At 40.8% G+C, this 15,004-nt stretch overlaps 1 long non-coding RNA gene across 9 annotated transcripts in view; it reads right to left on the minus strand.

Annotated features, from left to right (window-relative positions):
• Positions 1 to 2,058: 2,058 nt before the first annotated feature.
• LOC129051508 (uncharacterized) overlaps positions 2,059 to 15,004 on the minus strand; it is an 85,902-nt gene continuing 72,956 nt past the window's right edge. For all 9 annotated transcript variants that reach the window (XR_008515847.2, XR_008515842.2, XR_008515849.2 and 6 more), the window contains 2 exons: positions 7,037 to 12,124; positions 2,059 to 2,262 (listed from right to left, as the gene is read on the minus strand). This is a non-coding gene — a long non-coding RNA (uncharacterized LOC129051508). The remainder of the gene's footprint in view (positions 2,263 to 7,036; positions 12,125 to 15,004) is intronic.

Below are 15,004 nucleotides of genomic sequence, written 5' to 3' on the forward strand. Positions count from 1 at the left end.
AGATTTTGACTTTTTTAGATTCAGACATCAGACTGGAAGCATCTTAGCATCATGGGAAAAACACCCTATCAGGAGTCAGAAAATCAAATATGTGTAAGCATGCACATGCACTTGTATTTTAGTCACTGACAAAGTCCTGGCATTTTTACTTCCTTGGGGTTAAAACTAGGGGGCTGAACTGGAATGATTCTAAGTCCCATATACTGTAATCCCATGAATTTGAAGAAATTAATTTCAAGGTGAAATGCTCAAATTTAAGACATCATTGATCATGAGCTATAAGTCAAAAAAGGTCACTGGTCACTACAAATCCAAGGTAGAATCTCATTTACAGTTCCTTAGCAAGAACACTTCCCTCTATCACCTGCTTCCAAAAGAAAATGGTTTCTATACAATTAAACATCCTATCATCTGGCTATCTAAATAATCTGGTGATTCAAGACAGATTTTTGTTGGCCACACTCAACCTTCTAGGCAAATTGGCATTATAGAAATAGGAGCTCCTAAGCTTAGCCTGCATAGTGCAAACCATCCCAAAGGAAATGTCAGCTCTTTGGAAGAATGAGACGGTAGGTTTAACTAAATGGGCAGGTCTAATCTGGCTGTCTGTCTGTCAGGCAGGTGGCTTTGAAGTAATGCAGAGAGATTGGTGAGTTCATGGTTGATGTTAAGGCCCATTAAGTGCAACTGGGCTCTGCCACATTGTTCTCTGATTATATGGTTTGGCTCTGTATCCCCATCCAAATCTCATCTCAAATTCTAATTCCCATGTGTCAAGGGAGGGACCTAGTGGGAGGTGACTGGTTCCCCCCATGCTGTTCTCATGATAGTGAGTGAATTCTCACAAGATCTGGTTGTTTGATAAGTGTAGGGCTCTTTCCCCTTCATGCACTCTTTTTCTCTCTCCTGCTGACTTGTGAAGAAGGTGCCTGCTTCCCCTTCCACCATGATTGTAAGTTTTTTGAGGCCTCCCCAGCCATGCAGAACTGTAAGTCAATTAAACCTCTTTATAAATTACCCAGTCTCAGGGAAGTTCTTTATAGCAGTGCGAAGATGGTCTAATACATATGGATATTTCATGGTTTTTATATAAGGGGTAGATTTAACAATTGCAGCTTAAGTCCTCCGTCACTAGAGATGCACTGTATCCATCCATCACTAGAGATGCACTCACTGCAGAATTTCACCAAGGAGAAGATCCAGGAACTTGCTCTCTGTTGACCCTACTCTTGTGAGAGCAATGCCCATGGAGATGATGCCCAGGTTCTGAGCAATGGTCCTTGTCTTGTTCTTTAGAAGACAGTTGTGCAAAGCAGCTGATCCACCCTCCACCTGCTTTGTATAGAAGTGGCTCATTGTCCTGCTGAAAATGAGAGCTGTCATTACTAATCTTGGGGTGGATTCCCATGGGTCCCAGCCTGGGATGCTCATATAAGTCACCTAAGGACCAACCTGACAGCTTGACTGAGTAGGCCCTGGTGGGGCCTGGCCTCTGTATTTCTTATAGTGTTCCTGGATTGAGCACCAGGGCTTTGCTCTGAGGTAAATTAGAATAAATTTTTTCCCATTTCTGTGCTCTAAGTTACCATTGGTAGGCTATAAACAAGCCCAAGGCTATCAGCACTGGAGCTCAGTTCTGTTTTTAATGGAGGAACCTTTAGGAGCAGTTTATGTTTTGAGCCCCAGGGGAGAGGCTGATGCAGAGGCCACTGCAGCACTGAGCATGGCAGCACCTCTGTGCCCTCAATATGGCAACTGCTTACCTGGAGGCCTGGAGCTCAGGTTCCAGGAGCCTGAGTCCTCCTGAGAGCCTGAGGAATGCATCAGGACCCTTCGGTATAGGCCAGTTCCTATGGCTGCCATCTTACAGTCTTCAGTAAAGTCTTGGGGAGTTTGTGAGACTGACAGTTCATCATTTGGTTGTGTAAGAATTTGTTTTTTAAAAAGGAGCCTTTCTTTTACTTCCTACCAATTTCAAAAAGGCTTTCCACATTATTTCATTGCTTTGAGGAAACCCCTTTGATATTGGGGTCTGCATCTTAGCCTCTTAATTATGTGTACATCCTGGAGCCTGGGGAAAAGAACAGAGCCACCTTCCTGTCTTAGTTTCTGCTGCTGAAACAAATTACCATAGGCTTAAACAACAAACGTTTATTTCTCAAGTTCTAGAGGCTGAGAAGTCCAAGATCAAAGTGCTGACAGATCCAGCGTCTGGTGAGGGCCCTCTTCCTGGTTTGCCGATGGCTTTCTTCTCATTGTGTCCTCACATGGCCAAGAACAGAGAGAGAAAGTAAGTTATCTCATGTCTCCTCTTTTACAGGAACTAATCCCATCATGAGGGCTCCACTCTCATGACCTAATCACTCCCTTAAGGCCCTGCCATCTCACTGAGGGTCTGAGTGTCCATAATACTGCCTAAGGTCTGGAACCAGTCCCCAAACCCTGGCCACCTCCCCTGAAGCCTGGGCATATTCACGCCACCCAGTGCTTTCCCAGGGTGGCTGGAATGTGCCTCTCTTCTCACAGTTGAAAAGCATGAAGACCTTTGGGTTAATATCATCAAGCACATGCATTGGCTATTTGCCATGGATGAGAGACCCGTTGAACCCTTTAAAAATATTGAAATTTAATCTCCACAATAACTCGTGGGATATTCTATGACAGAGGAAGAAAATGAAACTCAGAGCATTTACGTGTTTTTCTAAAGGATGCTAGGAAGCAGTGGAGAGGAATCCACATCTATATCCTACAGACCCACATACATGGAACCTGGGGGATTGATATGGTTTGGCTGTCCCCACCCAAATTTCATCTTGAACTGTAGTTCTCATAATCCCCATGTGTCATGGGAGGGACCTGGTGGGAGGTAATTGAATCATGAGGGCAGTTACACCCATGCTGCTGTTCCCATGATAGTGAGTGCGTTCTCACGAGATTTGATGGTTTTATAAGGAGCTTTTCCCCCTTTTTGCTCAGCACTTCTCCTTGCTGCTACCATGTGAAGGACGTTTTTCCTTCCCCCTCTGCCATGACTGTAAGTTTCCTGAGGCCTCCCCAGCCATGCTGAACTGTGAGTCAGTGGAACCTTTTTCCTTTATAAATTACCCAGTTTCAGGTATGTATTTATTAGCAGCATGAGAACGAACTAATACAGGGGTCCTAGCCTAATTCAGGTCCTAGCCTTTGCACTCTTCATAACAACAGTGACATATGTAATGTAGATACAGTGCCACAGTCCATGGGATTGTTACACATTCCATTCCCGGTGGGTAGGGCAGCATTCAGGCACTGGGGACCAAAGGACTCATGGGTTGACTCTTCCAGTTGCTTCTGACTTGAGGGCAGTTCACAAGATCACTTATCTCCATTTGTGATGGTGCAGGATTCCTCAGTGGGGGTGGGGAGAGATGCAAGTTGAGAATTTTCACAAAAAAGTGTGTTTGTTTTTTTTTTTTCTGAGACAAAGTCTCACTCTGTTGCCTAGGCTGGGGTGCAGTGGCACCATACAATTTTGAGAGCAAGAACCCATCATGGCTCACTGCAGCCTTGACTTCCCAGGCTCAAGTGATCCTCCCTTCTCCCACGTCAATCTCCCTGGTAGCTGGGACTACAAGCATGTGCCACCATGACTGGACAATTTTTTTTTTATTATTTTTTGTAAAGACAAGGTCTCATTATGTTTCCCCGACTGGTCTCCACCTCCTGGGCTCAAGTGATCCTCCTGCCTCTGCCTTCTAAAGTTCTGGGATTATAGGCATGAGCCACCACACCCAGCACATTGTGGTGTTTCTTATACATGATAAGACTTTGGAAATATGGATGTGTAAACATTTTAAAAAGAAAACTCAAATTGAAAAATTGATATTTGGGACAGAGACATTAGGAACTTAATTTAACAGACCCACCTGCAGCATTTGGGATAGGCTTTGAAACTGTGGGGCTGTGGGGCCCTGGGGAGAAGCTGGCCCCTCTGGGGTCAACTGAGAACCAAATTCTCAACTTGTACCACTCCCCACCCCCCACTGAGGAATCCTGTACCATCACAAGTAAGGTCACCTCATAGACCTCCTGGGGCTCTGCACAGCCGCCCCCTAGAATGGCCCTCTGAGGCCCAGAGTGGAAGTGGGGGAAGAGTATGACTTCCTTTCAAAGTAGTTCTACTCTGCTTACTCTGCTGCTGTAATCTTAAGAGTTGGGAAGCTGAAAATTAGGGGAATAACCCACCCTTTCTTTTCTTTTCTTTTCTCCTTTCTTTTCTTTCTTTCTTTCTCTCTTTTTTTTTCTTCTTTCTTTTCTTTCCTTCTTTCTTTTTTTTTTTTTTTTTTGGAGTCTTGCTCTGTTGCCCAGGTGGGAGTGCAATGGCACAATCTCGGCTCATTGCAACCTCCGCCTCCCAGGTTCAAGCGATTCTCCTGCCTCAGCCTCCAGAGTAGCTGGGATTATAGGCGCACACCACAATGCCTGGCTAATTTTTGTATTTTTAGTAGAGACGGGGTTTCACCATGTTGGTCAGGCTGGTCTCAAACTCCTGACCTTGTGATCCACCTGCCTTGGCCTCCCAAAGTTCTGGGATTGCAGGTGTGAGGTCACATTTTCTTTTAAGAAGAAATCTAATATACATTTAATACAAAAGGATATGTGAGGACTAACTGATGAGGAAGGTTGCTGAAGTTACCTTTAATTTGAATACAAAACATGTATGTAAAATCTCCTGGTGGCATCTCTGGCCCTCAGGAGCATCTCCTTTTGCACTGAAGAGGTGAAGGCAGGGAGGTCCCCCTGGAAGTCAAGGTAGGACTTGAGCTCAGTCCAGAGTTCCGGGAGCGGGAGGGAGAAGTGGGCAGACACTGCACTTGAGCAATAATCACCTCTCTCCTTTTTTATTCCTGTGCCAGCTTGGCTACCCCTGCTGCTTAACCAAGGAAGGTTTGTCTTTGATGCTTTAGGGCAAGAAGAAATGACCTCAGCCCAGCACAGTGGCACATGCCTGTAATGTCAGCTACTTGAGGCTGAAGCAAGAGGTTCACTTGAGCTTAGGAGTTTGAGGCTGCAGTGAGCTATGATCATGCCACTGCACTGTAGCCTGGGAGGGAATGCATGAAAATACATAGCGAGACCTCATCTCTTAAAAAGAAAAAGAAATGACTTCAAGAATACTGTGAAGATATCATATCACCTTCTTATTCCCTTCAGCTCTGTAAGTGCCCATCTCAAAACCCAGAGCCCAGTTTGGGAAAGTGCTCAGTGCAAACTGAGGACTAGCAAAAGCAAATGCTCACTGCTCATTCATGTTGGAGCTACAGCCTCTCCTGGGAATAACAGCCTTCTGGAAACATAACAGGTAAATGGACAGCTGAGGATAGGTGACACATGCCCACCACTTCCTGGGAGTCATTGATTGTAGCCTCTAAAGGAGAGTTGGGTTGTGTTTTCCATTGCATAGATAAGGAGTCCACAGCACCAAGGAGAGCTCTAACTCACGTCTGAAGGGTATTTTAATGCAATCCAATAAAGTTGCTTCCTGGGGCATACATAGTGCAGACCTATCCTGAAGTTCACCTTTAGGGAAACACACACACACACACACACACACACACACACACACACAGCCAGCGGTTATTTAGGAGAACAAATGAACCATTCCAGGTTCATCTGCTGAGCCATAAACCTGAGCATTGCTTAATCGCTTGCTCTCAAAATAGTATGCAGCCTTGGGAGAGCACAATTTGAGTCATTGCACCCAACTAGCAAAAGGCCTTCTATTTCTACTTTAAGCTGTTGAGAGGCCCCTGGGTAGACTGTTCACAGGAAGAGGCCAACAGCTGAATTTCCTGACTTGTGCTTTCTCCATGGATGGGAGGCTCCTGAGGGACACCACCGGGAATAATTCCCACTAGAAGAGAGTCCAGAGATCCACAGTCAGCAGCACCTCAAATACTGTTTCTCCAGAGCACTGTGGAAGTTTACAGTTTCCTTCTTTTCCCTATAAAGCTACCTTTTTTTCCCCTCCAGAGTGAATATTACATAAAAGTATGACCACCAAAAACTGTTTTACACAGAGCTGTTTAAGATGATAGATGAACCAAGACTGATTTTATACAAATGACAAAGCAGTGTCAGGGCCCTGCCCAGTGTCTGCTGTTCTTCAGACACCTTCACGAATATCAATGGGTTGCAAAAGCGGCCCATCCCATGAAATGTTCTATTAAGAAGTTTACTTTGCAAAAGTCCTTCTACTTTAGTTTATCTCTGTTCTAGTGCCAGGGAGCCCTGGTGAAAGATATGTACAAAAAAGAACCATTAGACATATGAAGACTGCCAGATTGTCCTTTCTTCCTGGGAGACAAAGTGAAACAATAGCTCACAGAGGTTCCAGGGACTCAGAAAGGAATACTTATCCTCAGGGAATACGTGAAAATACTTAGTGATAACATTGTGAACAATGCCCCCAAGATCAGTAAGTTCTTCTGACCGCTACCCCCAAGTCCAAACTACAGTGTCTTCCACGGCTAGACACATAGTGTGCTGCTGCAAACACAGGCACCTGCAAACACTGGCAAAAGAATGCCAGCTGCCATTTGCCTATTAATAAAGGAGGCACAAGTCGTTAAATGCTGCGAGATAGACCAGAGACTAGAATTTTCTAATCAGAACTAATCCCTCCAGGCATATAGCATTTGATACATCAAAGGCTTAATATTTGATACATCAAAGGCCTTCTCAGTAATTCTTTTGAGGAATCAAAAAACTATGCTAATGAATGATGAGTTCTGGACTTTTTAATCGGAACTTTTTTTTCTGGCTTCGGATAAACTTTTTATAGCTTCCTTCGGTTGATGAAGCCTCTGCATATGTGCTATGATTGAAGAAGATCCAAGAGAACCAGTTGTTCCCAAATACCTTCCCTGCCAGCTCACCGCCCCCACCTTAGTGAATCTCTTAGGTTAAGGATTTGAGAGCCCTATTAAAATACATGTTGCTCCAGAGACATAATGGAAAGACACAATTGCCCCTTAATACATTAGGATAGACTCACTGTCCAATCAGCTCAGATGTCTCTTCAGTGGCATTGAAGGATTTGAACCCTCAATTGATACCTTTGATGGAGCTTGATTAGGCTGTAGGAGTTCATCACTTGGGGGTATTGGTTCCTGGTAGAAGGGGAAAACATCCAAAGAGAAAAGAATAAAGGACTATAAAAGGGCATGGGGTCACTTGAAGCAGGTGGATTCTGATCATATCAATCAGATAATTCTTGATTTGATCACTCCAAGAGAAACGGGGCTTTGAAAGAGACTTACCTTTTCTCCACCCACTCCTAACTAAGCTGCCAATCTCTAACTCCTCTGGGGTTTATTTGTATGTTATGTAAACTTTGTTGCAACACTAATTATATGGGATCACCTTTTTTGTTCATGTGACTGGCATCCTACCTGCTGTATCCTGAAATAGTAAGGACCACTTGCTCCCCCAAGCACCTCGGCCAATGGTCAATGCCTGACCCAAAGGAGTCAGGTACAGGTTTTGTGACTGATTTCATCATTATCCAGTTAACTTCATACACCCAGATAGGATCTAAATAATTCTGATTTTTCTTCCATTTAACGTTGAATGAGGGTAATTTCTTTTTCTTTGATAACAAGGGCTTGTCACCAAGGCATCCACTTGCATGTGCCATGCGTTTACAGAATTACATCTTCTAGGTGGGCAAAAAGCTTTCTCCAGAGCACACAAGGCTGGCTGGGTGGGTTTCAGCCCATGCACGTTCCCCACCAGGCACTTTGTACAGATACACACAATGTGTGGTGTGCTAGCCTGCTTCTCAGCTTGCCCATTGCCTTAGTTCATGAAGCGACCACTGATTGTGTATCCGACCACATTGAATATAATAAGAACATCTGAAGAGTTTTACTGATGTGGTTTAAAATATGTATTTTAAAGACTCTAAAATAAGATACTGTACATATGAATCTATGGAAGAAAAATACCTGTATAAAAGTATACTATGGCCCTTCCAAGTTTTAGAACACATCCTTACAACCACATACAAGCTAGTAGACTTACACCAAAGGCTTAGATGATGATGATTGCTAATTTGTGCAAGTTTTAATGAAAACACTTTAATAAGCCCTATAATTCCCAGCAAAGATCACTCTCCTGTATAAACATCAGGAGGTTGATGAGGAAGCCTTTACTCCAGAGCATAATTCTTCTCCCACTTAACTTCTACCAAAGAAGAGAGAAAGAGCAATTAGAAGGGATTTCATTCTGGGTTTTGTGAGTGTGGAAAAGTCGGGCACCCAAAGTTCAATAATCCCATGCCATTTTGACTTTAGAGCCTATCAAGAGTCACTGGGAACCCAACTGCATACTGAATGTGTCAAAAACACAAGACCTTGACCTGTAGTGTCCATGGAGGCCTGCTTGTCTCCCAAAGAGGAATGCTGGCCTCTGATCCCAATAAAGAGACAAGATTTTCTTTCCTAAGCTGGATGCTCTTTGTTTCGTGTTCTGTTAGATTCTTTTGCATGCAGTAATGTATTTGACCCATTACTGTTTAAATATATTGAGTTCCACTTATATTCTCTTCCCTGATGCTTTTGTGGCCAGCAAAGAACTGCCCATCAAATTCATTGATGGATGGAGGGAAACTGTTTTTATCAAAAGTGTATTCCCCTTTTTTTCCCTTAAATATATCACACTTCTTTTTTTGTACCAGCTAATGCTGTCTATTCTAAATCCTCAACACCATTTTTCACACACACACACACACACACACACACACACTCTCATTTACCATGTATCTGTTCTCAACCCTTCACAAGCTTTAATCATAGCTCTCCCTCCACCTGAAAGCCCTTCTCACTATTCTCTCAAGTGACATAAAGCTAAGAATTTGATTTAAAGTTCATTCTGTGGAAAGCAAGGACAGGTAGGTGGAAAACACTTCTCATTTATCTTTCCTAATAGGGCCTTCAGAGGTTTGGAGTCCTGGCACTGAGTCAACACAGGACCTCTTGGCTTGCATATACTGAATAGTTTAACTATTTGGGCAATGAGAATTATTCTACAGTCCATTTAGAATGCCCCGAAGGACCTTAAGGTGGCTTAATAAAATTAGCCAAGAGTGCCGAACTTGAAAACGGAAGAGTTTTGCAGAGCTAGTTATCACTGACATATTGAATGGCTTATTTCAAACAGAAGCTCCAAGAATTTAATGGCCACTATTTTTTCTTGTTATTTTGTCTTAAAAGGAAGGGGTACAACTTTAAGTACTGCTAAAATCCCTAAGCTTTTATTTTAATAATACACACCAAAGATTACATTCACATAATTGCTCAGAATGATTAAAGAAAAAAACTGCAAAATTGATTACTCATTGATTACTAAAATGTCTCACAGTCATCAAATTCATTGATTGCCATTCTTCCTCTTCTTGACACCAACAAAATGGAGGCTTCACTCTCGTTAAGAAAGAAAAATCGACTTTGACATATTTTTCTTTACTGTAGCTGGACACTCCTAATCTTGTTACCTAATTGGCTAATGCCAATTGACATTGAAAATTGATGCCAAATGCCAGGTATAGTAAAAAAAAAAATACAAAAAAACCTGCTCTGGGCAGCTCTTTGTAAACTAGATTAATGATCAAGGGAAGACAATGTATTGCTGAACACCATTCCTGTGTTCCCTAATTCATTGGTCTAAGAAATTAACTATTTTCTGTATGTTGAAGGTTCCACTCATATATCCCATTGATAACTTGCTGCTGTCTAGATAGATAGGTTTAAAGAAAGTAATTTGGACCTGAAGATTTAATAGTACTAAGTATCTCATTTTCCTTGCTTTTTATACTTTTTATTCTGTTTATGCTTTTTATTCGTGTGTGCTCAAGATTACATATATACGGCTCCCTAATATTTATACTGATTATGTGAATTCCTGTTAAGTATGAGTTCTAAATGCTATGCCAAAAAAGAAGGAAGCAAAGGATTATGCCTAAACATATTTCCTCAAATGGTTTGTTAAAACAATTGAAGCTGTGAAAACATACTGAGTGCAAACTTGTATACAGCTAAAAGAGTTCTCACTTTTGCACTTCATCATCAATCTTGAGCTGAGTGATGATCATGGGTGACATGTGTCATCTGCTTTGGGGTCAGTGCTTGCAGCAGTTTGAGAAGCTGACGTTCAGTTTTATCCGCAATCCATCTACAAAGCTGCACAGGGAGAGAAAAGGCAGCAGATCTACTTTGCTTCAATCAGAGTATCTTTTGTGATCAAGAGACATTTTATTGTTTCCTAGAGAAGCATGATGAAAGGAAAGGTGAATGGGAGTCAGTTTACCTGAGAAAAGCAAATTATACAAAATCAGGGACTAGCCAATAGCAAGGAAGACTTTAGGACACATCACAGGAAGACAGAGCTCTGAATAGGAACTGATACCTGGGCAGGTTCTAATGGTTAGCAACCACTTTCAGTAAAAAAGGAAGAGGAAGAACAAGGCGTAGCCAGAGCTCTATCAGTTCAGCATGTGGAAGGTAGGAAAACAAAAAGGCAGCCCTCGAAAATGCTTATCTAGCTGTTTTGATGCCTCTCACTGAGGGCTCTGAATTTAAATATGTTTTAAATGGGAAGCTGATAAGCTACCTTCCCTGATATGCTCTTGGCGCTTCCAGCAGAACCTGCCAGGTGGGTTTCACTGAGAGGTGCACAAAAGCAGAGACCATTGCTTGCTGCCATGATGCTAGTTGTTGATCTGCAGATCTCTACTTCTCATCTGCTAAACAACTGTGAGCTGTCACTCCAGCCGTGAGAAGGCAGCTTCCTTGTCATGGCACTTAGATTCCAAGCTCTGACTTTAACACCTGTATGAGTTTGTTTAAAGCAGCTTGTCCAAAATTTGCCTGCAACCTGTACACATAATCTTTTCCTGAAAAAAGCCACCTACATTTAACACAGGCAACTGTGCACATGGGCAGAGAGGTAGCTGTCTGGAACCTAGAGAGAAATATTGCCGCCTGGCCCCAAATATTACACCATTCCCCAATTCCTGACATTTTTAGCTCAAAGTCCTTTATTTGGGCTAAAACAACATCTTCCCAAAGGCTTAAATTAAAATGCAAATATGTTACCTGGAAGGGGAAATTATTCAAGTTTACTAACACATTAGTGAGGATTGGTTTTCCTGATTACAAAAAGTGTCTTCTTAAAATGCAGCATCCTAAAAGACTAGAATATACCCTGTGGATGGTTATTTGGGGCGAGAGAGAGGGAGAGAAAGGACCCAGCACCCAAGATTTTAACTAGAGAGGATGAATGGCGTATCAGCTGAGCATGTTCTGAACGTCAGGGGCTTTTACATATTTTAGTTAATCTTTATACCAACCATATGAGGTACATTTAGCATCTTCACCTTATAGATAAGGAAACCAAGTCTCAGGCATTTAAAATAACTCTAATAAGTAGATATAGAGCCAAGAGTTATGCCTGGTTTGTTAGACTACAAAGCTAGTGTCCCAGGAAATGTCTGAAGGGGTGGAGGGCTACCAGTAAGTAGATGAATTGACGGCAGCCTCTGCCTTTTCTATTCATCCAAACACCAAGGAGGAAGGAGGCAAAGTGAAGATCACCACAGACTCCCAGAAAATTTGGACTATAGAAGATGTGTGGAAAGATAGACCTGTTACATTTTACTCTCATAAAATGTCACATGACTTTGTAGGGTGATGAAAATATTGTATATCTTGATTCCAGTGTTTTTTATACATTTGTTACAACTTATCTAACTGTACACTTAGGACCTCTGCCTTTGAAGGCATATAATTATACTATGAAAATAAGTCATAGGTGTTACTTAAATCAAATACTTTTAGGACCAACTTCCAGGGTCTATGCTAGCTCTTACTTTCCCTGTTTGGTCAGAATAGACAAAAACAATTTCTTCAATTAAGGGAGTAAGATAGATCTTTGACTTGTACATGGCTACTACAGATGTCAGGAAAGCGTATTTTTTAATAGGGTCCATGGAAGTTTGTGTTCCTTCTGATATCTCACTCGTGAGCCTGGTGATAACCATTGCAGGAATTCATGCAGAAAAATTCTCTGTGATGATGGTCCTAGACTACAAAGAAAAGCAATGTTAATTTGATAAGCATTAATTTGTAATCCAACATCCAAAGTAAATTCATGCATCCCTTGAATGTCAAATTCATTTAAAAAATAATGCTAATCAGATTCTCTTTCAAAATTCTAAATATACTTAAATAAGGCTTGTAGTACAATGCTTGTAGAACAGTGTAATTATTGTGGTCTTCATATACTTGCTTATTAATTGACTATTGAAATTGGAAAAGCATTTCCGTAATTAATCTCATGCCATTTTCCAATTATAAATTTGCTATAGCGAATTTATAATTTGCTGCTGCAGCCTCAAAGGAACTGAAGGTGATGGCTTGTTTTGGAGAATGGAGTATTTTCTGAGACAATCCAGGATAGTTGCCTGATCAATACAGTATTTTCCTTTTTGAAATCCTATGCACAGAGGGAGTAAAGTGAAAGCAGCATGAAAGTATTGTTTCAAGCTATCTTTTAATAGGTTGAAAAAGGTGAAATTTGGTGGGAAGAGTTGAAACCCAGTGTGATCAAATATACTGTAGACTTTACCTAGACTCTACAGAACATGCTCTGAAGCTGAACAGCATACCAATTGCAATATAAGCTCTTTACACCTCAATGTGTTAAATTTACCATAGGCCACCCAAGATGCCAAAGGCTTAAGAGTAGATGAAAAATGATGGTGTATTATTCTGTTTTCATGCTGCTACTAAAGACATACCTGAGACTGGGTAATTTATAAAGAAAAGAGATTTAATTGACTCACAGTTCCACATGGCTGGGGAGGCCTCACGGTCATGATGGAAGGTGAATGAAGAGAAAATTTATGTCTTACACGGCATCAAGCAAGAAAGCTTGTGTGGGGGAACTCCCCTTTACAAAATCATCTAATCTTGTGAGACTTATTCACTATCACAAGAACAGCATGGGAAAGACTCACCCCCATGATTCAATTACCTCCCACCCAGTCCTTCCCACTGCATGTAGGAATTATGGGAGTTGCAATTCAAGATGAGATTTGGGTGGGGACACAGCAAAACCATATCAGATAGTGACCAGCTCTTTGAAATTTGAAGAATACTATGATGACCACCTGTATCTATCCAGTAAATCTAAGCCTTTTAGTTTGGTCAAAATAAGCCAAAGATTAGAGGTCTTTATTATATTGCAGTAAAAACAGTTAACATGAGATTTACCCTCTGAATAAATTTTTAAGTATGTAATTCATATTGTTGACTATAGGTATAATGCTGTATAGCAGATCACTAGAGCATGTTCATCTTGTTTGACTGAAACTTTACACCATATATTAACAACTCCCATTTCCCCCTCTCCCCAGCTCCTGACAACCATCATTCTATTATTTGATTCTATGAACCTGACTATTTTAGATACCTCATATAAGTGGAATCACGTACTTTCTATGACTGGCTTATTTCGCTCAGCATGATTTCCTCAAGTTTCATGTATGTTGTTGCATTTTGCAGAATTTCCTTCTTTTTTCAGGCTGAATAACAATTTATTGCATGTGTATACCACATTTTGTTTATATATTCATCTGTTGATAGAGATTTAGTGGAAGATTTACTTCCACATCTTGCTATTGTGAATCATGCTGCAATGAACACAAAAGTACTAATAAACTTTCAAGATCTGATTTCAATTCTTTTGGAAAAACACCCAAAAGTAGGATTGCCAGATCAGGTGGTATTTTCTATTATTAAATTTTTGAGGAAACTTCATGTTGTTTTCCACAGTATTTGTACTATTTTATACTCCCACCAACAGTGTATGAGGGTTGGTGAGGATAAAACCATATCCTCACCAACACTTATTGTCTCATCTTTTTTGATAATAGCCATTGTAATAGGTGTGAGGTGACCTCTCATTGGGATTTGTTTTGCCTTTGCCTGATGATTAGTGACACTGAGCATTTTTTTTTCCAGATACCTGTTGGCCATTTATATGTCTTCTTTGGAGAAATGTCTACTCAAATCTTTAGCCCATTTATGTTTGTGGTTGTTGTTGTTTTATTCTTGAGTCATAGGAGTTTTTTAATATATTTTGGAGATTGAGCACTTATCAGATATATGGTTTGGAAGACTTAGCATTGTGAACATGTTCATATTACCCAAAGTGATCTACAAATTCAATGCAATCCCTATCAAAATCCTAGTGGCATTTTTCACAGGAACAGAAGAAACAATTCTAAAATTTATATAGAACCACAAAAGACTGAATTGCCAAATCAATCTTAAGAAAAAGGAACAAAACTAGAAGAATCACATTTTCTGATTTCAATGTATACTATAAAACTATAGTAATTAAAACTGTGTGGTGCTTGCATCAAGACAGGCATATAGACCAATGAAACAGAATAGCAAACCCAGAAATAAATTCATGTATAGCAAGTCAATTGATCTTTGATAAGGGTGCCAAGAATGCACAATAGAGAAAGGATAGTCCTTTAACAAATGGTGTTGGCAAACCTGGATGTGCACTTGCAAAATAATGAAATTGGATCCTTATCTTATGCCATACACAAAAATCAACTCAAATGACTTGATTGAAGACTAAGCGTAAGACTTGAAACTGTGAAAGTCATGGGAGAAAACACAGGAGAAAACTTTATGTCACTGGTCTTGGCAACGATTTCAAGAATATGATACCAAATCACAGGTAACAAAACCAAAAATAAGCAAGTGGGGCTATATCAGACTGAAAAGCTTCTGCACAACAAATGAAACAATCAACAGAGTGAAAAGACAACCTACAGAATGGGAGAAAATATGTCTTATTTTATCTTCCAAAGATAGTCACTCAGAAAGCCCAAGACACTCCTGAAAGAGGAAAGAGAGTAGAAGACTGGCTTATTACTATTAAAATA

This window comes from Pongo abelii, chromosome 17 (assembly GCF_028885655.2).
Source record: "Pongo abelii isolate AG06213 chromosome 17, NHGRI_mPonAbe1-v2.0_pri, whole genome shotgun sequence".
Classification (NCBI taxonomy): domain Eukaryota; kingdom Metazoa; phylum Chordata; class Mammalia; order Primates; family Hominidae; genus Pongo; species Pongo abelii.